The sequence below is a fragment of the Moschus berezovskii genome, chromosome 28, assembly GCF_049115385.1.
Source record: "Moschus berezovskii isolate FMDL1 chromosome 28, NW_MosBer_1.0, whole genome shotgun sequence".
In the NCBI taxonomy this organism is placed as follows: Eukaryota; Metazoa; Chordata; class Mammalia; order Artiodactyla; family Moschidae; genus Moschus; species Moschus berezovskii.
Genome location: NC_142487.1, coordinates 16,326,458 through 16,354,029, shown reverse-complemented (window position 1 = coordinate 16,354,029; position 27,572 = coordinate 16,326,458). Strand labels below are relative to the sequence as shown.

The 27,572-nt window shown below is 49.5% G+C and overlaps 1 protein-coding gene across 3 annotated transcripts in view; it reads left to right on the top strand.

Moving 5' to 3' along the window:
* Positions 1-27,572, top strand: part of ZBTB7C (zinc finger and BTB domain containing 7C) — a 390,531-nt gene that overhangs the window by 281,390 nt on the left and 81,569 nt on the right. The window lies entirely within an intron of this gene.

The following is a 27,572-nucleotide window of genomic DNA, read 5'->3' as shown; positions in this document are numbered from 1 at the left end:
TAACTTGGAAAGTAGAGTTTTGACACGAGCCATTTGTATGATACATTGTGCATGTCGTTGCTTGATACATTTGAATACTGAGAGACCCTGAAGTCCCACCGTGGAGTCAGATGAGTAATTTCTGTGAAGGGAGGGTTTATCTTCAGTGGATGACTTTCAGAGTTGCAGCGTAATTTAACTTTTCCTCTGTCCATTTTGAGCCTGTGTTTAGAAAGAGCAGAACGTGTGCTCTCCTGTCTCACACTCTCCTGTTCCCTTTGGGAGGCCCCCTCCTCTGGGGCCTTTGCTTGGAAGGGGACCAGCCAGAGTGGGCCTCCTTCCCTCTCCTCGTCCCCCGGCTCCCCTCCACCTGCAGGAGGCCAGAGAGCCAGAAAGAAGGAAGCTTCCCTCAGGGTAAGAGCTCTTTCCCAGGGGTGGCCTGGCTCGGGTCACGTGAGGTGCAGGATAGGAAAGTTGGCACAACCAAAGTCTGCCCTTCCTAGGTCAGAACCCCGGGGTAGGATGTTCCTCATCACTCAAAAAGTGAGTTTATCCTCCAGACAAATTGTGTAGAGCAACACCGAGACACCACCCTGGAAAAACTTGCCTGATAATAGAGTACATGGTCAGTGTCGGCGTTTTCAAACGAGATGCAAACCAGAAGCAAATGTATATGTGACCTTCCCAAATAGTGTCATGGAACTGAGCTTGGCCTTCGGGAGAATTCTGCCTTGCCTGCACACACACATATACACATATGTACACTCACAGCTCTTGCTTTTTTGGCTGTGGATTCACGCTGATAGTTCTATTGTTTCTGGAGTTAATGGGTTGATTCGTTGGTTTTGTGAAGCTACTGGTAAAAGCAAGAGGTGACAGTGACCCCAATGCCTGTTGATCCCTGCCCTCCTTTAAGCCCTAGGGAAGTCTAGCAGAGGATGCCTCTAGTCAGCAAAACTTAAACAACAGGGACTTTTCTAAGGTTTGTTTTTCTGTTTTGTAGCAACTTTATTGAGATGTAACTCACATACCATACAAGTCGCCCATTTAGAATGTACAAGTTAATGGTTTTTAGTATACTTACAAAGTTGTGCTACCCTCAACACCATCAATTTTAGAACAGTTTCATTACAACCGAAAAGAATCCCATAACCAGTAGAAGTCACTCTCCATTTCACCCCGACTTCCCAGTTCTAGGTCACCTATCATCTACCTTCTGTCTCTAAATATATTTGCCTGTTCTGGACACTTCATATCAGTGGAATCATAGAACATGTGGCCTGTTGTGACTGATATCTTTCGCTTCACGTAATGTTTTACGGTTCAACTGTACTGTAACATGTATCGCTATTTTATTTCCTTTTATTTCTGAGTAATGTTCCTTGCATGGATATATCACATTTTTTTAATTCAGGCATCCCTTGATGGATAGCTGGGTTGTTTCCATGTTTGGCTCTTGTCAGTAATACTGTGAACATTTGTGCGCAAGCTTGTGTGTGGCCATAGGTTAGCATTTTCTCTTGGGTATATACCTGGGAATGAAATTCCTGGGTCAGATGGTAACTCTTTTGGGAAACTGCCAGACTGTTTTTCACAGTAGCTGTACCATTTTACATTCCCGTCGGCAGTGTGTAAGGATTCCAGTCTCTTCATGTCTTTGACAGCATTAATTGACAGTATCTGTGCCTTTTTAATTGTAGCCATCCTGTTTTCTAGGGGCTTATATGTTCAAGGAGGCAGCAGCCAGGAAATATTCTGGAACCCATGGTCACATTTGCTTGCCATACCTACAGTGAGATCCGTTTATCTCCACTTCTTGATCATCCTTCCCAGCCTGGTGTTTCCCCTGCAGGTCGCAGACCTCTCAGCAGGTTTTCCCTCTCACTTGCTATGGGACAGTGCAGGGTCCCGTGGGGGACGCAGGGGTCGGTACTCTTACTCTGTTTTCCCAAGGAATGCTCCAGAGAGCCCACAGTGGGGCCCACTCCCTCAGCCCCACTTTATCCAGATGCAGCTGCTGATGGAAAGGTAGGCTGGGAAAAGGGAGAAACTGACCTGAACGGAAGTGAGCGTGGCATCCATTGGACAAGCTGTCCAATGTGCAGGGCTTTGGTGGAGGCTCGACTAAGATCCTGACCTTTTTATTGCATTAAATGACCCCTTTGGGACCACAAATAAAACTGTTAGAGAGCTAACATCTTAACCAGGTGGCAACTCAAGGCCTCTTTGTCCCGTTCTTGTTTGGGCCCCAGCTGCCAGCAGGATCCATTGATTCAACCAAAACCGCTTGGTGTGGCTGAGTCCCCTATTTCTCACTGATATTTCAGCTCCATAATGAATAGTCTTTTTCCCCATTGTCATACCTATGGGACTGCCTGGAGTCACATTCTCGGCAGAGATAAATATGGGCCAAGTGGTACAGTGGGGCTCACCTAGTTTGAAAGACTGCCAAAGATTACAAAAAAAAATTACCCTTTTACCAGAACATGCTAGAGTTGCTCTCATCAAGTTCAATATAAGCAAAACCCAGCACCAGAAATTAATTCCAATAACTTCTTGGAAATCATTGTCAGGCAGCTGGGATCAGATCTTGCTACTAATTTACTCTTCACCTGCAAACGAGTGCTTAATCCAGCAGTGCCTAAACCTGACATCTGTCACCTTGTGAAGCTTTTAAAGATTATACGAGCCAGGACCCCACCCAAGAGGTACTGAAGTAGATGCTCAGCGGAGGGGACCAGGTACTCGGAGGCGGTGGTGATGGAGCCTGAGAACACAGGTTGACCTCTCTGGGCCTCGGTTTCCCTGCTTGAAACAAGGAGCTGGATTAGACGGGTATCTCTGAGGGGATTCATAGAGCTGATTCAAGCAGAACAGTTCAGGGTGCGTCTCTTTTTGCATGAAACTTTATTTGTACAAGGGGGTTTCGCTGCTGAAAAAAAAAAATGCAGAGAGCCCTTGAGTGGATGATTTCTGAAGTTCAGTTATGACAATTCTGAGTGTTCTCTGTTCTCACATTCTCTGAGGACAATTATCACAACTTCTTGGAGGCAGGTTTAGCTGCAAGTGGCAGTTACTTGAGAAGGGAGTTGTGCCCTTTGAGGGCCTGGCTGCCTGGCTGGCTGCACGCACAGCGGTAACGGGGTAGAACCTGACTTGGCGGCCCTTTCTTCTGCCCGCCCTCTTGGTGGCCTCCCTGCCCACCTCCCCTGAAGCCCCCAGAGCCTTCCTCCCCTTCTTCCACCGCTGTTTCTCGTAGTGGCCCAGAGTGTCAGCCATCTGCTCACCCATTCATCCGTTTAGCCGTTCCCCGCACACCTCTACAGATGACACGTTGCCTAACACTGTTTCTGTCCTTGAGTAAAGCGCCAGCACGTTTTAACCAGAGAGGCAGCCTAAGGCTAACCCCTGGAGGTGCCATCTCAGGGCTCCTTGATTTGGATGGAGGGTTTTAGCGAGGCCTGGGTTCATGACACATGGGGAGGGCGGCCTTACCTCTCACCCTGTTTTTCGAGCTCTGCTCCCCACCCTCCCCCACTGGGGCTCCACCCTCAGCAGGAGGCTCAGAAAAGCGCTTCTGTCACCCCTGGTCTCAGCCAGAGACATGCCCTCCTCCTCAACATCCACCGGCCCCGGAGAGGCGACACAGGAGGGGAAGGGAGGAATGGTTTATGTGGAGATCCAGCCCTTGGCTCCCACCCCAACACGCCTGACTGGACAACTCACGGGACAGCTGTGCCCGAGGGACTGAAGTAATCGGTGTTTATGAAAGCTGTTGGAGTGTGGGGGAGCAGGGCGGAGCCGTGGGGACAGTCACGGATCTGCCTCCTGAGCAGAAAGGCCAGGTGAGGCCGGGAGTCTGCACCCACCCTGCCTTCCTGGTGAAGACACACACACACGCTGGGCGACATGAGAGCCACTGCTCTGGAATGGCTTGAGTGAATTATTTTCTCCCCACCCCCCGCCCAGTGAAGGAAGAACCTTGAAGTTTCATCTGAATGGGGATGAATGTCTACCTGGCCTGGACCTGCAGAGAAGGAGAAATTCTAGAAGGGTAGAACTTTCAGTAAAAGGAAACAGGCTTGATCCGCCTTCTGCTGCTCTGTGGGGCCTCCTCTGTTGGCAGCCTAGCTGGAAGGGAATATGTTTGAGGCAGTTTTCTGGGCACTGCTGTATCTTCTTTTGGATTGTGTGTGTGGGGGTGTGTGTGTCTGTGTGTATCTTTGGTGAACATCCCATTATAAGAGTATGGACTGCCTACGCTTTGGGGTTCTCGCCAGGTGACACAGACCCTGAGAAGCCATGAAGACCCCCTGAGTGTATGTTCAGCCCCTAGTTTTTCATCAATCCCTTTTAGCAACACTTGTGCAGGGCAGCGAAGCTTCTTTTCCTGGTCCTGTTGTGCTCTTCATCCGCTGTTCAAATTCCTCCCCCCACATGGAGCCTGTCCATTCAGAAGTCACTCTGTGCTCAAGAATCAACCCACCGCCCAGCCTCTTAGCACCCTTTCAGGACTTCCAGTCCGTCCTCTCATTCTGATGATCTGACCCGGTTGTTAGGAGAAAGTCAATCTTTGACACTCATTCGCACCAAGGTATACAAGATTCTGGTTACCGTGTTACCCCCTTCATGGGGTGTCTGTCTTTAGAAAGAGGACACTTACATTTCTCCCAGGGGAGACTTCAGGTGAGAGGATAAAGCACAGTACCTCTGGGCAGTGTGTGGGGGCACTTTATGTGGGAATGGGGAGCTCATAGGACCACCTTAATCAAGCGACATCATACCTGCTTGTGTGGCCTAGGCACAGACTTGGCCCTGGGGTGGTGGGGGTTTGGGGTGAGAATGACCAGAATTAGGGCATCCTGGGGAGGACTGTTGCTTGGAGTGAAGGGCAGGGAGAACCAGGGACTTCTGAAAGGACAGGCTAGATTAAACAAGACCACAGGTCAATGTTTGGGCGGGTGGAACAATTTCCTACTGACCAGTGGGTTTCTTCAAGGTGACACTGGACCCCAGGAAGGTTGGGGAACAAATGGAGTGAAGCCAAGGATGGCGCATAGGGGCTGCCCCAGAGGACGGGGCCCTGGGCGGTGGGCGCCTGGCTGGCCTGGTGCTCACCTAGCTGTGGGGCCTCTGCCCCCTCCTCCCTGCCTTCTCTCTGGGGCTCCCCTCCGAGAAGCGCCTCCCCACCAGCTCCCTCCCTGCCCTCCCTCTCCTGCCCGCCTCCCTCCCGTGGGGCATCCTCTGAGTGAACCTGGCCTCCAGCTCTTGGAAGCCTTTCCGATAACATGGTGGTGAACTCTTTGCAGACCAGGCAGAGGAGAGGGACTGAGCGTCAGCCAACCCTGGGCCCACGCTGGGATGAAAGGCCAGGCCTGGTGAGCCTCCTCTCGGGGGAGCTGGGAGAGGACGGGTGCGGCCTTGACTGTGGCCAGTGAGGCCATGGCAAGTGCTGCCTCATCAGTGAAGACAGAGGTGGCCCCTACTGTGTGCCAGGCCCTGTGCTGGCCCCAGAGAAGACACAGAGGCAGCTCTGTGACCCCTGCTCTCCCAAGACTGTCATCTATTTACCCGCTTAAGACCAGAACTTGACAATGAAACAAGTCTATAAAAGTCAGTCTCTGCTGATTGGTCGGGGGAGATGGTCTGTTCAGAGTCAGAGCAAGGGATGAGGGGCAGAGGGCTCAGGGGAGGCTTCTTGGGGTGGCTCTGAGCCTGGAGCGAAGGTGGAGCCCCATGGCACAGCCTCTGCAGTCGGGGAGGGCCAGGCTCAAGTCCTGGCTCTCATTCACAGGCTCTGTGGCATTGGGTGAGTTACATAATGTCTCTGCGCTGTGGTTTCCCCGTTTGTAAGATGGGGATGGAACCTTACAGGCTTAGCACCCCTCAGTACCTGCCCCTCTAGGGGCTGGCCTTCACCAGCTGGACAGGACAAACTCCGATGCCGTGCCAAGTCCTCTTGCCGGCACGCATCCCAGGTGACAGGAAGCTGAATGGGGGCATCCCTTTGGCCAAGATCCCCTGTGTGGGGTTGGAACTGTCTGAAATTTTAACAATAAACTGAGCAAACCCCTGTGGAAAGCAGTGGAGGCATGAGTCCACAAGTGGATTTAGGTGGCTTGAATAAAAATCCACTGATCACGCCAGGCAGGGCTGGGCTCTGAGACCTGCTCTGATGGGGGACCGAAGGGGCCGCCTTCAAGTCCCTGGTAGGGTGGGTAGATTAAAGATACAGTTATGTTGGTATATTTATTAAGACCCGTGTGTGACAAAATTCTGGCCTGCTCTAAGTCAGTTTACTAATGAAAGTGAAGAATTACAAATGAATGTATTATTCACCATCTTTATTACCAGGTATAAAATCCAGAGCAAGTACTAATAGGGGAGAGTCAACTTGAGAAGCAATAAAGGGAATAGAAGACATCAGTGTACGACGTTTTTAAATGCTGTCCTTCGAAGAGGTCAAATGTTACAAAAGTGAGGCTCTCACCAAAGAACGGCCCAGCCAAGTGTGCACAGTTCCCCAGAATGCCCGCTGCTCCAGCCGTGGCCCTGTGCTTGCCCACCGGGCCCACCTCTCAGCAGGCCCTGCTGCAATTGCTTGCCCGAGACACACTAGGGGACGGGTTCGCCACGTCACACATGCTTAGAAGGCACTACCAGGATAGAGGGACATCTGCAGGAGACGTGGGTTCGATCCCTGGGTCGGGAAGATCGTCTGCAGCAGAAAATAGCAACCCACTCCAGGATTCTTGCCTGGAAAACCCCATGGACAGAGGAGCCTGGCAGGCTATAGTCCATGGGGTTGCAAAGAGCTGGACATGACTGAGCACTCACACGCTACCCCCAGGGCCACACTCTTGCCATCGTGCTTGGCTGCTCCTCACAGTCCTTGGGTCATTATGGCCAGCACCCTTCATCCCGCTTTCCCAGCCTTCTGTGATCTGAGTCCCAGGATGGGAAAATTGAGAAACAAGTTGCTTTGAGTGATGATGTCCCCGGCACAGAGGTCTGTCCATACTCGTATGACCAAAGGGGCTTCCCAGCAAGGTGACTGGCGGTCAGTGACTCAGGGATGTCTGCAAGGCAGACAAGAGAAGACATGCCGTTCAGGGCTGGGCAGCCTTGCTCCCTGGGACACTGTCTCACCCAGAGTCCCATTCAGGAGTGAGATCTCTTCTATGGCTTCCACAGCAGGAGGCACCAGCTGGGTGAGACTCACTTAGACCTGAGGTTCGGTCTCAGCTCACCCACCCTCCAGTCAGGTCACTGTGAACTTCATGGAATCTCTGAGCCTCGGGTTATTCATCTGTACAATGGGAAAGTTATAGCTGCCTTCTGAGCTGATGAAGGAATTAAAAAGCTAAATTATGCACCGTTTCTGGCCCATAGTAGCCATAATTTTGAAAATAATTTTCAACTCAGCACTTCTATAGGGCAAGTTTCTGGGCCCTGACACCCCTGCCCAACCCCGCCAAGAGCCTCTCCTGTCCTTTTCCCAGTGGCACCTGTGACCAGGTGTTTCTCCTGCTACCACCACGGAAAGCGGAACGCCTATGTCAGCAGCCACCGCCCCTGCCTTGTCTTGGCCTTACATTTCCTTCTGGTTGTTCTTATATTGGCCACTTGTTTTATTGGAGCAGAGGGGCTGGGTGTTGGCAAGGGGCTTTCTCCCCAACTAATGTTAAAACCCTTCCTGTCGATTTCCCAAAAGATGTCGTTGTTTGTCCATTGTCTAAGTCCCCCGTGCTCCTTGACAAAGTTAAGCTGCTCCTGGGCTGGCTCAGAGAGCACGTTATAGACACCAAACTAAGAATGTGAGGATTCCCACTGTCTCAGCGAGCGAGGGTGGGTGCCCCAACCTTAATCCCAAGGTCCCCGGGCCAGCCAGCCAACACCCCCAAACCCCTGCAACTGTGTGTCCCAAAGACCCTTGTGGTCCTCACACAGTCAGGACTCCTGTAGCTGGTCCTGTTGGCCAGGTTCACAGGGGTGGGCATACAGACTCTCCCATCCGCCAGCAGGCTGTCTATAGTAAGGATTCACATGGCAACCCACTCCAGTATTCTTTCCTGGAGAATCCCCATGGACAGAGGAACCTGGCAGGCTGCAGTCCGTAGAGTTGCAAAGAGTCAGACATGACTGAAGCGACTTAGCACGCACACATGCAAGTTAGTAGTAAAAGCATCTGAAAAAGGAAATTAGCAGGCAAATACTATGGTTCTTCAAGGTGAGAGGCTGCATTTTGTTTGACTCTGGGGCCTCTGGTACAGAGTCTATTTCAGCAGGTGCTTTTGGCTTCTGATGAGGTATATGCCACCCACTGTCTCCTACATGTTCTCATGGGGGGCAACCATTCCCACCTCCTCCCACCCCGGCCTCGCCTGAGGGGCTCAGATAGGCAGACAGACTCCAGGCTTTGCTTGGCTCTTCATTGGCTTTTCATCAAACCTGCAAAAGTTCAACATGACTAGGAAGAGGTCACCGCACCCCAAAGGAACAGATGCCAATTAAAGGAGCTCAGTTTGCCTGAAGACTTGGGGAGCCAGTATCCAACCTGTGATCCCCAGGTCATAGGGTTAACATGGCAACTAGAATGACTCTTTACAGACAGCTTTGCCTTAATTGGCATTTTTTTCCTGGCTGGTTGAGCCCTGCAGAAAGGAACTCTCTCACTGTCCCCAAGCTAGGTCTCCTCCCATCCATCAAGGACCCCAGAGCCCAAAATCATACATAAAATATGAGAGAGACAACTCTTCCTAGTAATAAGCAAGACCGTAATGTATATGTGTTTGTGTTTTACAATTAATAAAATCTTCCGTAACAATTCCTACGGAGAACTGCATGTCAAGACTATCTTAGAGCATTTACCGCTACATCCACTGTTCTTCAGCGCCCAGAGGCTAAAGGACAGAATTAACCCTGAATTTAGTCTATGAGTTATATTCAGCATTATAGTCCCTGTTTCTCCAAGGCTGAGGGCCCTGGTCAGTCGACCAGGAATCAGAGTTCAGTGTGAGGATGCTAGTCAAGGGTGCCCTTGGGGATCCACCCCTGCAGGAGGCTGAGGAAGGGCAGGGACAGGGCAGAGGCGAAGCTGGTATTGAAGACTCAGTCATCCCCAGGGAGTCCTCTGGAGCATGCCTGGCCTCCTCAGGCTTGTTCCATGCTTTTATAGAGCCCCTGGAACCTCAGGCAGTCCTGGGATATGGGTGTCACTGGGTGACCACGCGTTTGGATGGCTTGGCAGCCCAGGCCACCCTGGCAGGGTAATTCTAGGCTGAGGACTGACTGCAGCCAGCTCTCCTAGCAGCCGGGCTGCCAGTCCTTCTTGAAGGGGGGCCCGGTGGCTCATATCTGTGCCCTGCGCAGTCTGCATCTGGCTCATCCGTCACAGTTTGTAAACTTCCTGTGGACAGGATGTATATCCTGTTTAGCTCCCTAGCATGGAGCCGAGCACAAGACAGGTGATCGATCAGAAAGCCATCAGTGATCCATGTTGCGGTCCAGCCTAGGTCTGCTGGAGGCCTCAGTGCCTGGGCACCGATCACCCAGGCCACAGCTGCCAGGCGGGAGATGCTACAGCTCAGGGTGTCAGCTCCTCTGGACAGAGCCTTAGAGACAGGTTGCCCCGGGCCGTGGATGCACACCGCTTCCTTCTGCAGGGAGTCGGGGTCTGGGAGGAAATATTCAAGTTTTCCTAGGGTTGGGACTAAGACTGCGTGAGTTACAGACGTTGTTCCCGTCTCGTCCGATCACTCGTTCATCCACTTACTGAGCGTCTCCAGTGAAGCCAAGACACAAGATGTGGGCAGTTTTCTCCCTGTGGGGTGGATCGTATGTACAGCTGAACGGGAATCCAGGGTTGCTAGACCCCCCTGAACCCTGGAACCCGCCCACCTGGGAAAATCTCGCTTGTGTTCATTTGGCCTCTGGTCCCCACAAGCCTGAAGTGGCTGGTTCTCTGCCCTCACCTGGAATGTCCTGCCCCGGCAACCCCTGCACGGCGCTGCCCATTTCAGATACTTCAGCAGAGCGAGTTGTAAAGTATTAAGTCAGCCTTCACTACCCTTAGTTGCTCTGTTGGTAGAATTGCCTGGAGTCACATGGCTCCAGACCACCTGCTTAGAGGGCTCTTGTACAAAGTAATGTTCATGTGGGCAGGACAGCACATATGGTCCCTGCCCTCCACCCCTTACGCACCCTGCTCCAGCAGCTATGCGCTTATGAAGTAAAGATGTGACAATTGCTATATCTTCACAAGAGAGAAAAAACTACTAACAATCAGTGTAGCCTAAGAGACGAGAATGGTGATATCATGTCAGCCATCTATTCGTGGGATATTGTAAACCTTGAAAATATTGTAAACCACAAAGGTAGACAATGCATAGCAACATGGTAGTGGGTTTATAAAGCTTTGTTAAAAGAAACAGAACAAAAATTGCAGTGCCCCCCTGACTGTCCCTCCACTGAGCTGTGCTGGCATCAGTTGGTCATGTAGATTCCAGCTTCCAAGCCAGATCTGATGGCTCCAAACTCAGCTTGCCCGACCGCAGGACCCCGCTACCTGCTGCAGCAGGATGTGCAAGAAACTCCGTCACTGCCGAAAGTCACCTGGAGCCGTGGCGTGCACCAGCCCAGGCAAAGGGCAACTCTCTGCTACTGCGCAGTGAGAAGGCCACCTTCCTGGAGACACCAGGGCCACCACATGCTGGCACAGCCCTCTGCTCCTCTCTGCTTCCCTTTGGCACCAAGGCCCCACCGCCTCTCCTCTAGGCCCTGATTTCACACTCAATCGTGCCTCCTAGGCCAGGCGGAGGCTCACAGCATCAGTCTTGCTGTCTCTCCTGCTGGTCCCCAGACCTGTAGGCCAAGCTCTCTCATTCAACCCAGGGCATCCATATGAATTACCACCCATCAGTTCCACACGCAGCTAAGTTCAGAATCCCATTTGTCTAAATGGGATTGCAAAGAATGCAACTCAGAGGGAATGAGGGAATGGAATCAGGTGTATTGACGCGTGAGCATGGGGGAGAGGGGTCTAATGTGTGCATTTCTTCAAACGGTCCTTTAATATTCAGTTCAGTTCAGTTCAGTCGCTCAGTCGTGTCCCACTCTCTGCGACCTCATGAATCACAGCACGCCAGGCCTCCCTGTCCATCACCAACTCCCGGAGTTCACTCAAACTCATGTCCATCGAGTCGGCGATGCCATCCAGCCATCTCATTCTCTGTCGTCCCCTTCTCCTCCCGCCCCCAACCTTTCCCAGCATCAGAGTCTTTTCCAGTGAGTCAACTCGTCACATGAGGTGGCCAAAGTATTGCAGTTTCATAAAATCCAGTAAATACATTTATTTTTCTAAATGAGCATTAACCTAACCTTCAAAGGAAAGAAGGGGGGATGGAGCAGTTGTAGAAGACTCTGGAAGGTTCAGGATACATGGCCAGGGCAGCTGGTGTGTGCTGAGAAGGAGGCTGTGGCGACAGTGCTGGGGCACTGGCTGGCTGGAGAGATACAGACATATGAGTGCCCGAGAGCTGTTTATGTAAAGATTTTGCCACCAGCTGGGTGGCCCACCTCCTCTTTCTCTCCTGACTGTCATTCCTGGATCACTGCCCCAGCTGATTGGCTGGATCTCTGTCTCCCTGTGTTGTTCTCTCTTACCTGGAGTGGCCAATGGGAAAGACAGTGCCCCTGGGCCTGACTCTGCAGGAGATACAGCAGCAGGAATGGGAGGTGTCTGCACCCACCCAGAAAGAGTCTCAGGACCCGGGGCAGTTCTGGGGGGCCCTGCCAGCCGAGAGTCCTGGCAGAGACGCCTGAAATGCCCATTTACTGCCTCAGAGCAACCCCCCTCAAGCCCATCCACCACTGCAACTGCGTTCCTTGCTTTCCAAGCCGGTGCTCCAGAAAGCAAGTGCGGAAACGTACCGTGCGCCTTCCTTCCCAGCAGCCAGTCAGGCAGGGCCTGGATCACAGATTGTGTGTGTGTGCGTGTGTGCTCAGTAGTGCCTGACTCTTTGCAACCCCGTGGACTGTAGCCCTCCAGGCTCCTCTGTCCATGAAATTTTCCAGGCAAGAACACTGGAATGGGTTGCCATTTCCTACTCTAGGGAGTCTTCCCATCCCAGGGATCAAACCTGAGTCTCTTGTGTCTGCTGCATTGGCAAGCAGGTTCTTTACCACTGTGCCACCTGGGAAGCCCGGGTTGTGTGTGCCTGGTGCCAGAAGTCCGCAAGTGAAGCCCTGGTGGGTTGATGGGAGGCCGAGGCTCAGCGCAGGTTGAGTCTCCTCTGCTTCCCCCACCCTGCTCCCCAGCTTCTGGGCCACGGCCTGTCCCACCAGCCCTGGGTACAGCCTGCATGAACCTGTGTTTGTCCACACCCCCAGTGCTCCAGCTTCCTCAGCTGTCATCCGAGCTCTTGCCTCTCAAGCTCTCCCGCACTATTCTCTCTCTCAGAATCATCTTTGGAAAGCATAAATGCAATCCGTCACCCTCTAGTTTCAAACTCTCAGTGGCCCCTCATTGTAATTAGGTTGAATTCCAAACTCCTTACTATGACCTAGAAAGGAAAGTTGCTCAGTCATGTCTGACTGTTTGCAACCCCATGGACTGGATCCTGTCAGGCTCCTCTGTCCATGGAATTCTCCAGGCCAGAATACTGGAGTGGATAACCTTTCCCTTCTCCAGAGGATCTTCCCAACCCAGGGATCGAACCCAGATCTCCCACACTGCGGGCAGATTCTTTACCATCTGAGCCACCAGGGAAGCCCAAGAATACTGGAGTGGGTAGCCTATCCCTTTTTCAGGGGATCTTCCTGACCTAGGAATCAAACTGGGGCATCCGGCATTGCAGGTGAATTCTTTACCAGCTGAGCTATAGGGAAGCTATGACCTAAGACCTTGCTACTCAGAGGGTGGTCCCTGGACCAGCAGCTTGGACCACACCCCCTGCCCCCAACCAGGAACTTGATAGAAGTGCAGGATCTCCTTGCAAACCCACTGAGTTGGAATCTCTGGGCATAAGCATTTGAGAAACAGTAGCCTAAGGTCCCCACTGAGATCTGTCCTGCCCTGACCCTTTGACCTCACTTAGGACCATCACACTGCAGATTCAGGAGGCCCTATCTTAGTCCCCAGCCAGTGGAGTGCCCCCCACAGCCCTGCCCGCCACTTACAATTCTGTCCCTCTGTTTCCTTTCCCTCAGTGTGCTCAGGCCCATCAGTGAGGTCATTATCCACGCTTTTGTGATAGTGTATGTCTTCCCACTAGAATGTAAGCTTCATGCAGGTAGGACCCAGGCAATCCTGCTCTCCATTCTGTCCTCCCAGCTTAGAACAGTCCTCAGAGGGCAGAAAGGACCCTTTCAGACCAACATGCATTTGATGGACCCGTGCAAGGTGCCCTGAGCTCATCAGGAGTTTATGGACAGGCTGGGAGGTTTTCCCACCCCCACCCCCAGTCACACATGAACGTTCATTCAAACTGTGGGAGCTAATACTAATGAGAAATGCCCTCATTCCCCAGGTTCACTTGGTTGGAAAATGAGAAGGAAAGGGAGGTGCCTGGTAGTTTCAAGGAAGGAATGCGTGGAACGTAGGGCTTCCAAGAATGCAGAGCTGGCAGTGGGGACGAGGAGGCTTGCCCACCGGGCTTGTGGTGTGTTCTGGCTCCTTTCTCTCCTGGTAGAAACAAGCAGTCTTCAAAGATTAAGATCAGGTGCCAGTGTTCTTTATCATCTCAAGCTAGATGAAAATTAGGCAATGGGAGAAAAAAAAAAAACCCTTCAGTACAAAGCCGTGGTTCTCGAAGAGTGTTCCCTGAACAGGCGGTATCAAGCATCACCTGGGAACTTGTTAGAAATGCAGGCTCTCGGCCCCCAACCCTGGACGTCCTGAATCAGACACTCTGGGGGTGGGATGCAGTGATGTAGGTTTTAACAAGCCTCTGAGTGAGGCATCTGGTGGGCACTGGATTTTGAAAAACTGACATGATAAAAGTAAATCTTTTATTGTAAAAACACATAAAATAATACATTTATCATAGAAAATTTTGAAAATCAGAAAAGGATGAAGAAGATAAAGGCAACATTGATTCCATCACTCAGAAATGAGTCCAATGAAAGTTACCGATATTTTGGTGTATCTTGTTTCAACCTTGGTTAAAGTGTGTTTTTTTTTTAAATTTAGCCAAATTGGGTTATTCTGGACATTATGTTGTTCTTATTATTTTGCATTTGAGCTGTGATCACTTCCTAATCATTCACAGACAATCTCATTTTAATGCCTTCATGCGATTCATTCACATTAATGTACCCTCAGGGCTATATATTTGGGTAGTTTCCAAATTTTATTATTATAAATAGCATTAGCATGGACATCCTGGTTCCAATTTTTAGGGTAAGATGCTAAAAGAGGAATGATTAGACAGACTCAGTATTTCAGTCTCTTGGTGAACATCTTTTGATGGCTTTCAAAGTTTAAAAACATATGCATGTATTTGTAAAACATATGGCAAAAAGTTAATATATTAACCCTATAAAAAGAGCTTCCATAAACCTTAAGAGAAAAACATAACTCTCAGCAGCATAAAAGGGGAAAAGGAGCTGACAGTTCACAAATGTAGGACTATATATGGCAAATGGCCAGTTCACATGTGAGGCAAGGTTGAACCTCAAAACTAGTTTAAAAATTCAAGATAAAACTCTTGAGATGCCACCTTTTTTTTTAAATCATCAATTTCAGAAGGCTTTGTTTTTTAGTTGGTTTTTTTTTTTTAATTAGAATATCCAGAGCTGGCAAGCAAAGGTGCAGTGAAATGGATACTTCCATCTATGTCTTCTGTAAGGAATATAAATTGGTAGTGCCTTTCTGAGGAGAAATTGGGTCTGTTTTAGTAAAGATTCTTCTACTTGGACAGCTCATTAGACGTCATAAAGGCTTCATCCATAAATAATATTTCGTGGAGTGAAATGAGTGAGATGTTTTGTTTTACATTAAGGGTTGACTCATAGCAAATGATCAGAGGTCCAGGCACTGTTAAAAGTAGTTACAAGTGCTTGTTGAACCTTCAAAACCATCCAGTGAGCAACTATATATTATTACTGTTCTATAGAAGAAGTATGAGACCAGAGAGGCCAAGTCACTTGCCTACAGCCACACAGCAGGAAAGTGGCTAAGCTAGGACTGGAACCCATGACTCTCCTCCTAACACCTATGTGCTTACCCACCATGGCAGACTGACTTTCAATTCAGCAGAAACTGAGAGATTGGACGGTCCTCTCTTGTCTGTTAGCTTGGCGTTCATCATTCCCTCCCTCTTAGCTTTCATCTCCTGACCTCAACTATGGGTTCTGCTCAGCGCTGCCGCTAAGACTCTCTCTTCACTCTGAAGCATCTGCATGTCAGATAATGACAAGGAAAGACTTGAGCTTTATAAAGAAGTAGAAACTTGCTCTGTCTGTGAAGATACTAGTATGTTCTGGTATAGCCTATTTTTCTTAAAAATGTACTTGTAGTTTCTCTGGCTGGTGGATTCCTGGAGTGAGGAAAGGCTGTTGGCTAGGTCCATAGCACTAACCCCTCTCCTGGCCAGTTGCATTGCTGGAATTTTCAGGAAGATAAAAATGAAGTCCTTTCCCAGGTCACAGCTTTTGCTCATGTGCCCAGGTATGTGCTAAGTGTTGTGGGAGACGACTAAGAATTAGAAAACAGAGCTGCTGCCCTTGAAGAATGGAATGTCCTTTGGGGCATTTCTGACCTCCTCTCCCGACATGACTGGGGAAGAACTAGATGTGCAGGCCCTGTGCTTTCTCTGTTCAGATGTGAGCTTCTGGTAGGGTTAACCAGGAAGGCTTACTGGAGGAGGTGTCACTTGAAGGGGACCTTGAAGGAATTTCAACAGCAGCAGATGAGGAGTGACAGAAGGAAACAAACAGTGGCGGCAGGTTCAGGTATCCTCGGAAAGTGAGCGTTACAGTTTGGCTGGATGAGGGGAGAGGCAAGACCCACCCAGGTACGTAGGAAGGGCCCCTGTGGCAGAGGGCTTCGAGGGACAGGTCGAGGGGGTTGGACGGTGTTTTCCTGGCCTTTGTGTCCCTGTTCCCTGCACAGTCTGTGCCTAGGAATGGCTCATTGTTTGTAAGTGAACGAATAGCCAAATCAAGGAGGTGATGGAAGACACTGAATTGTTTGAGCCGGGAGTATCATGACTAAAGTGAAATTCTGGTAGAATTACTCAGGTGTTGCTTAGCTTTGAGGATGTGAAGCGGAGTCCCGGGCAGGGTGGTGATGGACCGGTAAGGTGATGCTCCATGGGAGGGAATTTTAAGACCCCGAGACTGGAAGAAGATGACCCACTGGTGCTGGCCAAGGCTGTGGCCCGTGGGAAACCACTGGCAGGTGAGTGTCCATCCCGTTGCATCTGCAGGCATCTCTAGGAGGATGGCCATGCCCCTTTGGGACCTGCCGACCCAGCCCTCATCCAGGGGCTGTGGAGCTCTGGTGGGGATAGTTTTATACTGCTGATTTGGCCCTGGACCCTGCCTGGGTTCCAAGTCCTTGGTGGGCCATATCTGTGAGGCAGCCTCTGGGTATGCAGGCCCTGGGACCTCGGGATGGGAACGCACAGTGACGCAGGCTGGGAGGAGAAGCCAAAGGGCTCTCTGTATGAGGGTCCTCGGCCAAGGCTGGTCGGGTGTGCTAGAAGAATTGGTTCTACGGTGAGTGCCCTGGCTGGGGTGGACAGCAGCAGAGGGGGCCAGCGGCAAGGTAAAAGCAGACCTAGAGGCGCAGAGGCCCGCAGGCTCTCTGCCATCCACCCCCCAGCACTGTCAGCTTCTCACTGTGTCACAGCAGCGCAGAAGCCATGCTTGTCTGGCATGCCTCCTCCCCACACTGGGCAGCAAGAGGCCCATGGACGTGTAAGGGGCCCTGAGTCCCAGCTAGCACGAAGGTAGTCCATGCAGAGAACAGCGGCAGAGAGGAGCGGTCAGAGCAGGGGCCCTCCGAGGGTGGGGACCCTCTGGCAGGCGGCAGGAATCAGGGGAGTTTCAGCACCTGGCCTGCTCCGGGGAGCTGCCGGAGAGACAGTTGCTTGAGAGGAGTTGCAGTGAGAGAAGCAGCAGAGACGGGACAGAGCTGGGTTCCAGCCTGACGACCCTTCTCTTTATGTCTTCTCAGGGCTGGAGAGAGAAGGTGTCCTCAGGATTGTGTCTAGAAACCTTGGGCGTGGCTAAAAGGGAGGCTTACTGAAGGCCACAGCTGTTAGCTTCTGGGAGAGGCTACTGAGAAATCTTGATGTTTTCATGTATTCAGTAAACAAATGTATAGAGCAGGCATCATTTGCCAGAATCCAAAGATAAACCAGCCTCTTTTGCTGCCCTCAAGGAGCTGCCATCTAATGGGAGAGGTAGCAAGAGTCATGCTGACCCAAGGCTTCTGAGCTGGACTGCACCTGGATCATGGCGGGGACTCCCACCTGCCAGAAGCTGGGTCGCCAGAGTCTCTGCCGCTGTCCTATTGAGGTGCAGGGCAGTGGACTCCTCTCTTTATATTTTTCTTTTTATTTAATGTGGCGTTTGATACATGCAGAAGAATATCTGCCGTGTGTATGTAGGTTGTGAAGAAGAATAAAATAAACTCCTGCGAACCCGTCATTCAGTTTCAGACATAAAATGTGACCCAAAGTACTAAAGCTTCTCAGTCTTCCTCCAAAGCATCCTCTTCCTTTCTTCCAGAAATAATTATTATTCTGAACTGTGGGCTCATCATTCCCTTGCTTTATTGGTGGTTTTACTACTTACATGCATTGTTGTTCAGACGCTAAGTCATATCTGACTCTTTGCGACCCCATGGACTGCAGCACACCAGGCTCCTCTGTCCTCCAATATCTCCTGGAGTTGCTCAAACTCATGTCTATTGAGTTGGTGATGCTTCAGTATCAGTTATATATTCAGCTTCAGCATCAGTTATGTAGGACTCTACAAATGTTTGCATTTCCTCAAAAAATTGAAGGTAATATTACCATATGACCCAGCAATTCTGCTTCTTGGTGAATACCCAAAAGATTTCAAAACAGGGACTCAAACAGATGCTTGTGTACGAATGTTGATAGCATTATTTCCAATATCCAAAAGATAGAAACTAACAAGTGTCCATTAACAGATGAACCAGTAAAAGAATAAATAAAATATATATGTATATTCGGATTTTTTCTGTGTGTGTATGTACATATGTACACGCACATGCATTTCATACATACATTTCAGCCATAAAACGAATGACGTTCTTATTATTGTTGTTCAGTCGCTCAGTCGTGTCTGACTCTTTGTGACCCCAGGGACTGCGGCACGCCAGGCCTCCCTGTCCTTCACCGTCCCCTGGAGTTTGCTCCAACTCATGTCCATTGAGTCGGGGATGCCATCCAACCATCTCATCCTCTGTCGTCCCCTTCTCCTCCCGCCTTCAATCTTTCCCAGCATCAGGGCCTTTTCCAATGAGTCAGTTCTTCCCATCAGGTGGCCAAAGTACTGGAGCTTCAGCTTCAGCATGAGTCCTTCCAATGAATATTCAGGACTGATTTCCGTTAGAATTGACTAGCTTGATCTCCTTGCAGTCCAAGTGACTCTCAAGAGTCTTCTCCAACACCACAGTTCTAAAGCATCAATTCTTTGGTGCTCAGCCTTCTTTATGGTCCCCCTCTCACATCCATACATGGCTACTGGAAAAACCAATCCTTTGACTATACAGACCTTTGTCAGCAAAGTACATTACTACAAAGACATTCTCTGCTTTTTAATACGCTGTCTAGGTTTGTCACAGCTTTTCTTCCAAGGAGCAAGCGTCTTTTAATTTAATGGCTTCAGTCACCATCTGCAGTGATTTTGGAGCCCAAGAAAATAAAATCTGATTTATTGTCACTGCTTCCATTGTTTCCCCATCTATTTGCCATGGAGTCATGGGTCCGGATGCCATGATCATCGTTTTTTGTATGTTGAGCTTTAAGCCAGCATTTTCACTCTCCTCCTTCACCTTCTTCAAGAGGCTCTTTAGTTCTTCTTCCCTTTCTGCCATAAGGGTAGTGTCATCTGCATATCTGAGGTTATTGATATTTCTCCTGACAATCTTGATTCCAGCTTCTGCTTCATCCAGCTCAGCATTTCTCATGATGTATTCTGCATGTAAGTTAAATAAGCAGGGTGACAATATTCTTCTTTCCCAACTTGGAACCAGTCTGTTGTTCCATATCCAGTTCTAGCTGTTGCTTCTTGACCTGCATACAGGTTTCTCAGGAGGCAGCTAACGTGGTCTGGTATTCCCATCTCTTTGAGAGTTTTCCACAGTTTGTTGTGATCCAAACAGTCAAAGGCTTTAGCATAATCAATGAAGCAGAATTAGATGTTTCCTGGAATTCTCTTTCTTCTTCTATGATCCAATGGATGTTGGCAATTTGATCTCTGGTTCCTCTGCCTTTTTTAAATCCAGTTTGAACATTTGGAAGCTCTCGGTTTCACGTACTGTTGAAGCCTGCTGCTGCTGCTAAGTCACTTCAGTCGTGTCCGACTCTGTGTGACCCCATAGACGGAAGCCCACCAGGTTCCTCTGTCCCTGGGATTCTCCAGGCAAGAACACTGGAGTGGGTTGCCATTTCCTTCTCCAATGTGTGAAAGTGGAAAGTGAAAAGTGAAAGTGAAGTCGCTCAGTCGTGTCCGACCCTTAGCAACCCCACGGACTGCAGCCTACCAGGCTCCTCCATCCATGGGATTTTCTAGGCAAGAGTACTGGAGTGGCTTGCCATTGCCGTCTCCGCCTAGCTTGGAGAATTTTGAGCATTACTTTGCTAGCATGTGAAATGAATGCAAGCCATAAAAAGAATGAAGTTCTAATACACGCTTAACATGGATGAACCTTGAAGACATTATACTAAGCAAAATAAACCAGTCACAAAAAGACAGATATTGTATGAATCCACTTATATGAAATATCTAGTATAGGCAAATTCATAAGCTCAGAAAGTAGATTAGGGGTTCCCCAGGGCTGAGTGGAGGAAGGAATGGGGAGTTACTGCTTAGTGGGTACAGAGTTTCTTTCTGGGGTGAAGAAAAGGTATTAGAAATAGTGGTGATGGTTGCCCAACATTGTGAACAAACCTAATGCCACTGAATTGTATACTTCAAAATGGTTGACGTGGCAACTTTTATGTTACATATATTTGTCCACAGTTTAGGAAAAAGTTATTGGTAGTTTCGTCAGTATTTGAACTTTACATAAATGAAATCAAACTGTATCTTTTCTGTGATTGCTTCTTTCTCTCAATATTATGTTTCCACGATTCACCCGCGTGGGTGCAGCCAGCTGTAGTTCATGCATTTTAACCACTGAATAGTATTCTGTGGTGTGAAGTCACCATAACATATTTATCCAGTTTGAGGCCAGTGACATTGGAGATGGTTGCAGATTTTTCTGCTGTTAATAACAATGTTTCTGAGAACATGTTGTCACATGTCTCCTTGAGCCCGTGTCCGGGAGTTTCTCTGTGTTCTACAACTAGGGGTGAGATGGCTGGGTCAGAGGGGGCATTCGTGTTCATAAAATGATGCCAATCTGTGTTCCATGCGAGGGAACAGTCATCCATCCAGTCATCCATCCGTTCCTAGTTGCCCCACGTTCTCCCCAATAGAGTTTTATTTTCTTGAGCTCTTTTCCTGCCCGATAATCCTGCCGCCTATAAATTTACCTTCAGACCCACCTGTATGAGATCAGTCCCAGGACTATGATGACTTCCGTCAAGGGCAGAACTATTGCCTCTAGATCGCTAGGTGACAGACCTCAGGATCTCAAAAGTAGAAAAGGCCTTTCATGGGACAACACAGTCCTCACCTTACAGACAAGTGAACAGAGACCCGGGCTCCACTGGTGGTGCAGTGGTAAAGAATCCACCTGCCAAGGCAGGAAACATGGTTTTGATCCCTGGGTTGGAAAGATCCCCTGGAGAAGGAAATGGCAACCCACTCCAGTATTCTTGCCTGGGAAACCCCACGGACAGAGGAGCCTAGGGGGCTACGGTCTGTGGGGTCAAAAAAGAGTCGGACAACTTAGTGACTAAGCAACAACAACCAGAGTGAAGGGAGATTTGGCCTAATGGAGTTTTCACAGCCATCTCCTGTGCTGGTGAGCCGCCTGCTTCCTGGTGCGGCCCCCTGATGACGAGACAGAAGCGCACCTTGCACAGGGAGCAGGCAGAGCAAGTTGTTCCGATATTGTGGAGCTGTGTTTACACGACGCGCGGCCAAAATGCAACTTGAGATGGAATCTGCATTGCGGGCTGAGTTTGAGGATAAGATGAGTTCATCATTTGCACATGTTCCGTTTCTAGAATACCAGACCTTGGGATTTGCATGGCTTTCCCCTTGACTTTGCACCAAGTGAAGATAGGTCAGGAGGTAGCCTCTGATGAAAGTGAGCTGAGGCGCTCCCTGCCCCTTGCCTCCTGCCAGCCCTGTGGGACAGAGCGAGTTCTAGGGAGGAGCTCCAGTCTAAGTTGGTTCAGAAACCAATTGAACCTCAATTATCTCCTGTCCAAGGGGTGTTTGTGGTAAAGAACACACTTGCCAATGCAGGAGATGTAAGAGACCAGGGTTCGATTCCTGGGTCATGAAGGTCCCCTGGAGGAGGGCCCAGAAACCCACTCCAGTATTCTTGCCTGGAGAATCCCAGGGACAGAGGAGCCTGCAAGCTATAGCCGATGGGGTCACAAAGAGTCAAACACAACTGAAGCAACTTAGCATCCTCTGTCTAGCTTACCTTTTTTGCCTCGTCCCTGGCTTTCCCAGTAACTAATGATGATGGTTCTTCTTGCATCCGGGAGTTTTGCTTTTCCATGTCCGTTCATAGCCCTGGGAAGAGTGGCAGATTAGAGAGGATGCTCTCTACTTTGCAGATGAGAAAACTGAGGCTTGGAGGGGATCAGTGCAGTTAGCTGGTATCACAGGTGGGTCCACTGGCCAGTAGGTCCAGGGTCTTTCCCCTTATGTCACAGTCCTGTCTGTCCCAGAATGCCCAGTCATAGGAGTACGGGAGGCACACCTTCAAGGATCACTCAAGAGATACCACCCTATCCGCCTCCTGGATTTGGGGGTGCAGATCCATGATGGACACTCAAAGGTGCTCCACATGTAAAGCCTAGGTATCATCCGCACGGACACTTCTTGTCACCTCCTCTAAAGCTAAACCCACATAGCCTGTGAGACCACACAATCGTTCCATTCAAAACGTTTTACATTTTGTGTAAAATTTTGTTTACATTTTATGTAGACAATGGAAAGAGGACGAAAATCTTCTAAGTTCCACGACTAAGAAACAGGTAAGAAACAGAAGACTTAATCTTCTGATAGTTTTCCTTTTTCTCTCAGAGTATACAGACACACACACACACACACACATGTCAGGTTTTTGCACATACATTTTGCAAACTTTTTTTTCTCAACTATCTATAATGACATTCTTTTCCTGGGAAAAGCATGCATAAGCTTAAACTCTTTAATTATAAAAGTAACACATGTCCATTGTTGAAAGAAAGTGGGGGTGGGGGTGGAAGGGAGGGAGAGGGAAGGAAGAAATGAAGGGAGAACCGGAGAAAGAGAGAAGGAAAATTACCCTGTTGTAATCCTCCCAGTTCCTGTTATTACTATGAATTTATATCACCCCAGATATTTTTCTGCGAACATATATTTGTTAAACAAATGGGATCTCTCTGTCCAACACTGTTTATACCTGTCACCATGTAACACGTTACCATGTCAGTAAAATACTTGTTTGTACTGTTTTAACGATTGCAAGTCATTTCATTGCATAAATGTACAATCACATATTTTATTTAAGCTTTTTCTGTTGGACATTTAAAATGTCTCCCATGGCATAACAATACCAAGATTCATATTAGGTAATAAAACTGTTGCACATACTTAACTATTAGGATAAACAATGAGAAGTAGAATTGCTGGCTCGACGAGAATGTACCCAATAATCTTAGGGCCCTAAATTGCTAACTTGCCTACCAAGAAAAATTGTGCGTTTGTGATTACTCTCTCTTTTTCTTGACTGGCTGTGCCTGAGTTTCTTCTGTTATATTTTGGTATATATGTGTGTGTATGTATATATACAAAAAAATCCATATATATTTTGTTTTCTGTTTTAACAAGGTTGGTCTAAAAATAAACAAGCATGGAAGGTCCGTCCACAAGAAGGCCGCCTCACCTCTGTCACATCTGAGGTTAAACAGGGCACACCTCCTACACAGACTTCCTGCTGACCCCCACCCAGGGCTCCCCGCTGTGTTCCTCTTTGGACCATCACGACAGGGTCAAACAGTCTTGGATAGTAGCTCACCTTAGGTTACCAAATATTCAGGAAAGGGGGAAAAATGCCATCCAAGGATCCTTTTGAAGTTTCATATTGGCTTTTTAATCCTTAAAGAAACTGTTAATTTCACAAACATTGTATAAATTTATTCCACTCCTTGGAGAAAGGTAAAGTTAAGCAACCGCTGACATTTCCTCCAATCCAAGTATTCCATTTCATGTCGGTGTAGGACTTTTATGATTTGATGAAGCTGGGCCTGTTTTCTGTTTCAACTCAAATTCGCTCATGTTCATTGAGCACCAGGAGCCATGAGAGGAGCTGGGGGAGGGGGACACAGGCCTGAGTCAGGCACAGTGTTGGCCTCAGGGTGGGAGTAGGGGAGACAGACAGACCCAGGCGCCTATCAGTACAGTCGGTTTAGCATGGAGGTGGCACAGAAGAGGGAGGAATCCTTGGGTCTCAAAGATGAGGGTCCATGAGCTGCCAGATCACGTCCAGCCAGCAGAGGCTGGTGTCCCCCTGGATAGTTCACAGCTCTGATAGTCAGAAGGTTATTCTGTGAAACTCCAGTCGAACCTCACACGTTGTGCTCATTGATCCTAGTCCTGTCTGTGGAGCAATGGAATAGGCCTAATTTCTCTCCTGCCCGACAGCCCCATCAGATTGCTAACAACAGATGTACTGCACTGCTCCCCTTGCTCATCGAGCGTCACCTCCCCCCGCCCCGCCACGGGACCCCCTCCTTAGGCCTTTCCTTCCAAACATGCCCTCCCCAGAACAGGACTCGCAGGCAGACCCTGGCCTTGGCTTGGCGGGCAGGCAGGTGGCTACAGGTGTTCTCAGGCCGCCTGGCTGGATGTGATGGTTTACCCCGCCCCCCTCACCAAGGAGCAGAAAGGCATTCAGAACCAAGTATTCTAGGAGGGCCAAAGGATGAAGAGAATTAAATCTCAGGGGTTCTGACGGGAAAAGGAGTGATTAAGAATCGTAATTAATAATTTGACGCAGACAACGAGCCTGACAGCAAGGAGCCGCCTGGCACAATTGTTTCATGGGTTTTGCCTTATTATCAGCCTCATAACTTAAGCCTTCCTCTAGATGCACTAATTAGGTAATTAGCTCCCTAAAGAGCATGCCTCTTAAAATGCACTGCAGGCTGGATAAGAGGTGCCAGCAACAGGGAGGCTTTTAGAGCTCTGCTCTTCAAACCAGGTAAAGGGGGCAGGCACCCGGCTGTGGGCAGCAAGTGCAGCTGTGGTCGAGAGAGTCACAAGGCGCCCACCGTCTGGTCAGTATGGTGTAGGACTGTGTCGGGCCCAAGGTCTGTGTGTAAAAGACACAAAACTTGATTGCTCTCATCCTTGTGAGGCAATATTATGTGCCCATGGATGATGATGGTGGTAATTATATTCAGCAAATTCAGTAGAGCAGACTATATAATAGAAAAGATCACCAAACTGAAATTAAGGATCTATGGTTTTTCCCAACTGCTGCTAAGTCACTTCAGTTGTGTCCGACTCTGTGTGACCCCATAGATGGAAGCCCACCAGGCTCCCCCGTCCCTGGGATTCTCCAGGCAAGAACACTGGAGTGGGTTGCCATTTCCTTCTCCAATGTGTGAAAGTGAAAAGTGAAAGTGAAGTCGCTCAGTCGTGTCCGACCCTTAGCAACCCCACGGACTGCAGCCTACCAGGCCCCTCCATCCATGGGATTTTCTAGGCAAGAGTACTGGAGTGGCTTGCCATTGCCTTCTCCGTTTTCCCAACTACTTACCATGAATTTATAGTGACCAGACTTGGAACGATGGACTGGTTCCAAATTGGTCAAGGCTATGTATCGTTACCCTGCTTATTTAACTTCTATGCGGAGTACATCATGCGAAATGCTGGGTTGGAAGACTCACAAATTGGAATCAAGACTGTCGGGAGAAATATCAACGACCTCAGATAGGCAGATGTGCTGTGCAAAGTCCCTTCAAACGTGTCCAACTCTTTGCGACCCTATGAACCATAGCCCACCAGGCTCCCCTGTTCATGGGATTCTCTAGGCAGGAATACTGGAGTGGGTTATGCAGAGGATATCTCTCTAATGGCAGAAAGTGAAGAACTAAAGAGCCTTTTGATGAGGGTGAAAGAAGAGAGTGAAAAGGCTCATTTAAAACTTAACATTCATAAAAAAAATCATGGCATCCGGTCTCATCACTTCATGGCAAATAGATGGAGAAAAAGTGGAAACAGTGGCAGATTTTATTTTCTTGGGCTCCAAAATCAGTGTAGACAGTAACTGCAGCCACAACATTCAAAGACACATATTCCTTGGAAGGAAAGTTATGACAAACTTGCTGCTACTGCTGCTGCTAAGTCACTTCAGTCGTGTCCGACTCTGTGTGACCCCATAGAAGGAAGCCTACCAGGCTCCCTGGTCCCTGGGATTCTCCAGGCAAGAACACTGGAGTGGGTTGCCATTTCCTTCTCCAATGCGTGAAAGTGAAAAGTGAAAGTGAAGTCGCTCAGTCGTGTCCGACCCTTAGCAACCCCACGGACTGCAGCCTACCAGGCTCCTCCATCCATGGGATTTTCTAGGCAAGAGTACTGGAGTGGCTTGACATTGTCTTCTCCGATGACAAACCTAGACAGTGTATTAAAAAGCTGAGACATCACTTTGCCAACAAAGGTCCATCTAGTCAAAGCTATGGTTTTTCCAGTGGTCATGTATGGATGTGAGAGGGGGACCGTAAAGAAAGCTGAGTGCTGAAGAATTTATGCTTTTGAACTGTGGTGCTAGAGAAGACTCTTGAGAGTTCCTTGGACTACAGGGAGATCCAACCAGTCCATTCTAAAGGAAATCAATCTGAATATTTATTGGAAGGACTGATGTTGAAGCTGCAACTCCAATACTTTGGCCACCTGATGCAGAGAGCTGACTCATTTAAAAAGACCCTGATGCTGGGAAAGATTGAGAGCAGGAGGAGAGGGGGACGACAGAGGATGAGATGGCTGGACGGCATCACCGACTAAATGGACGTGAGTTTGAGCAAGCTCCCGAAGACAGTGAAGGACGGGGAGGCCTGGCGCGCTGCAGTCCGTGGGGCCGCAGTCAGACAGGACCGAGTGACCGAGCAGCTACAGTAGTTAGGCCGCTTTTCCTCTCTGTGCCTCAGCCCCCCATTCTGGGACGCGGGGCCGCCCCCCCCGGCCCGCAGGGTGAGGCTGAGGGCACACTCCAGGAGACAGCGAAGGACAGAGACGCCCAAGGTGCTGCCGTCCATGCAGTTGTGCAGAGTTGGACATGACTTAGCGACTGCACAACAAATATTTGAGGGAAAGGTTTTGTTTTTATGAGAGGAGGAAGAGGGAACATCTGTGTGGGCATAAAATCAACCCCCCTAGGAACATCTGAATGCCTTTGAGAGCAATGTATGACAGGGGCTGAACAGAAATCAGCTCAACCAGCCAGTTCTACGGCTACTCTCCAGGTAACTTGTTCTTCACATCACTGGGCACCTAGAGAGTTTGCTGAGGCAAGCTCCTTCTTAACCTCCGGAGATGAACCTAGACTCCATCCTCATTTGCAAACAACCCCCCAGGGGGACAGGGGAGGCAGCACAGGAGGGCTCCCAAGTTGGGGTAGCGTGAGACTTGCTTCTCGGGATCACCCAAATGGGCCAGTCACCGCAGGCGCTGCCCAGCCCCCTGGGTCCCGCCCAGCCCAGCCTAGCCTCTGGGCCTGCCTCTGGCCTCCATCCAAGCTGCACCTCTCTCCAGAAGTATCCGCAGGCTCTTCTTTCCCTCCCGGCTGCCTGAAAGGTGTTGGCGACCTCCCGGAGTCTTTTCAGGGAGCCCACTCTGCAAGCTCCTCCAGGCCTTGCTGTGTCAGCGTCTCTTCTCCCCTGATTCCCGGTCCTCCCCTCCCCTCCCCCTTCCCTCCCCCTCCCCCACTTCCCACTATCCCCCTCCCACCTCTTCCCAGCCCTCCTCTCCTCCCCTCCACCCTCCGCCTCTTTCCTCCCCTCCTCCTTGGCCGTCCTCCCAATCCCCCCTCCTCCCTCTCCTGACCCTTTCCACTTTTCTCTCCAAAGCTCCCTCCCCACATTCTCCACCTCTCCTCCCTCCCTCTCTCCTATCCCTTTGGTAAACTTTGCATCCTGGTATTTAAATCTCCACTCATTTCCTGGTTCAGCTGAGGCTCTGATTCCAATTATATCACCTTCATCCTCGCAAACGGACAATTC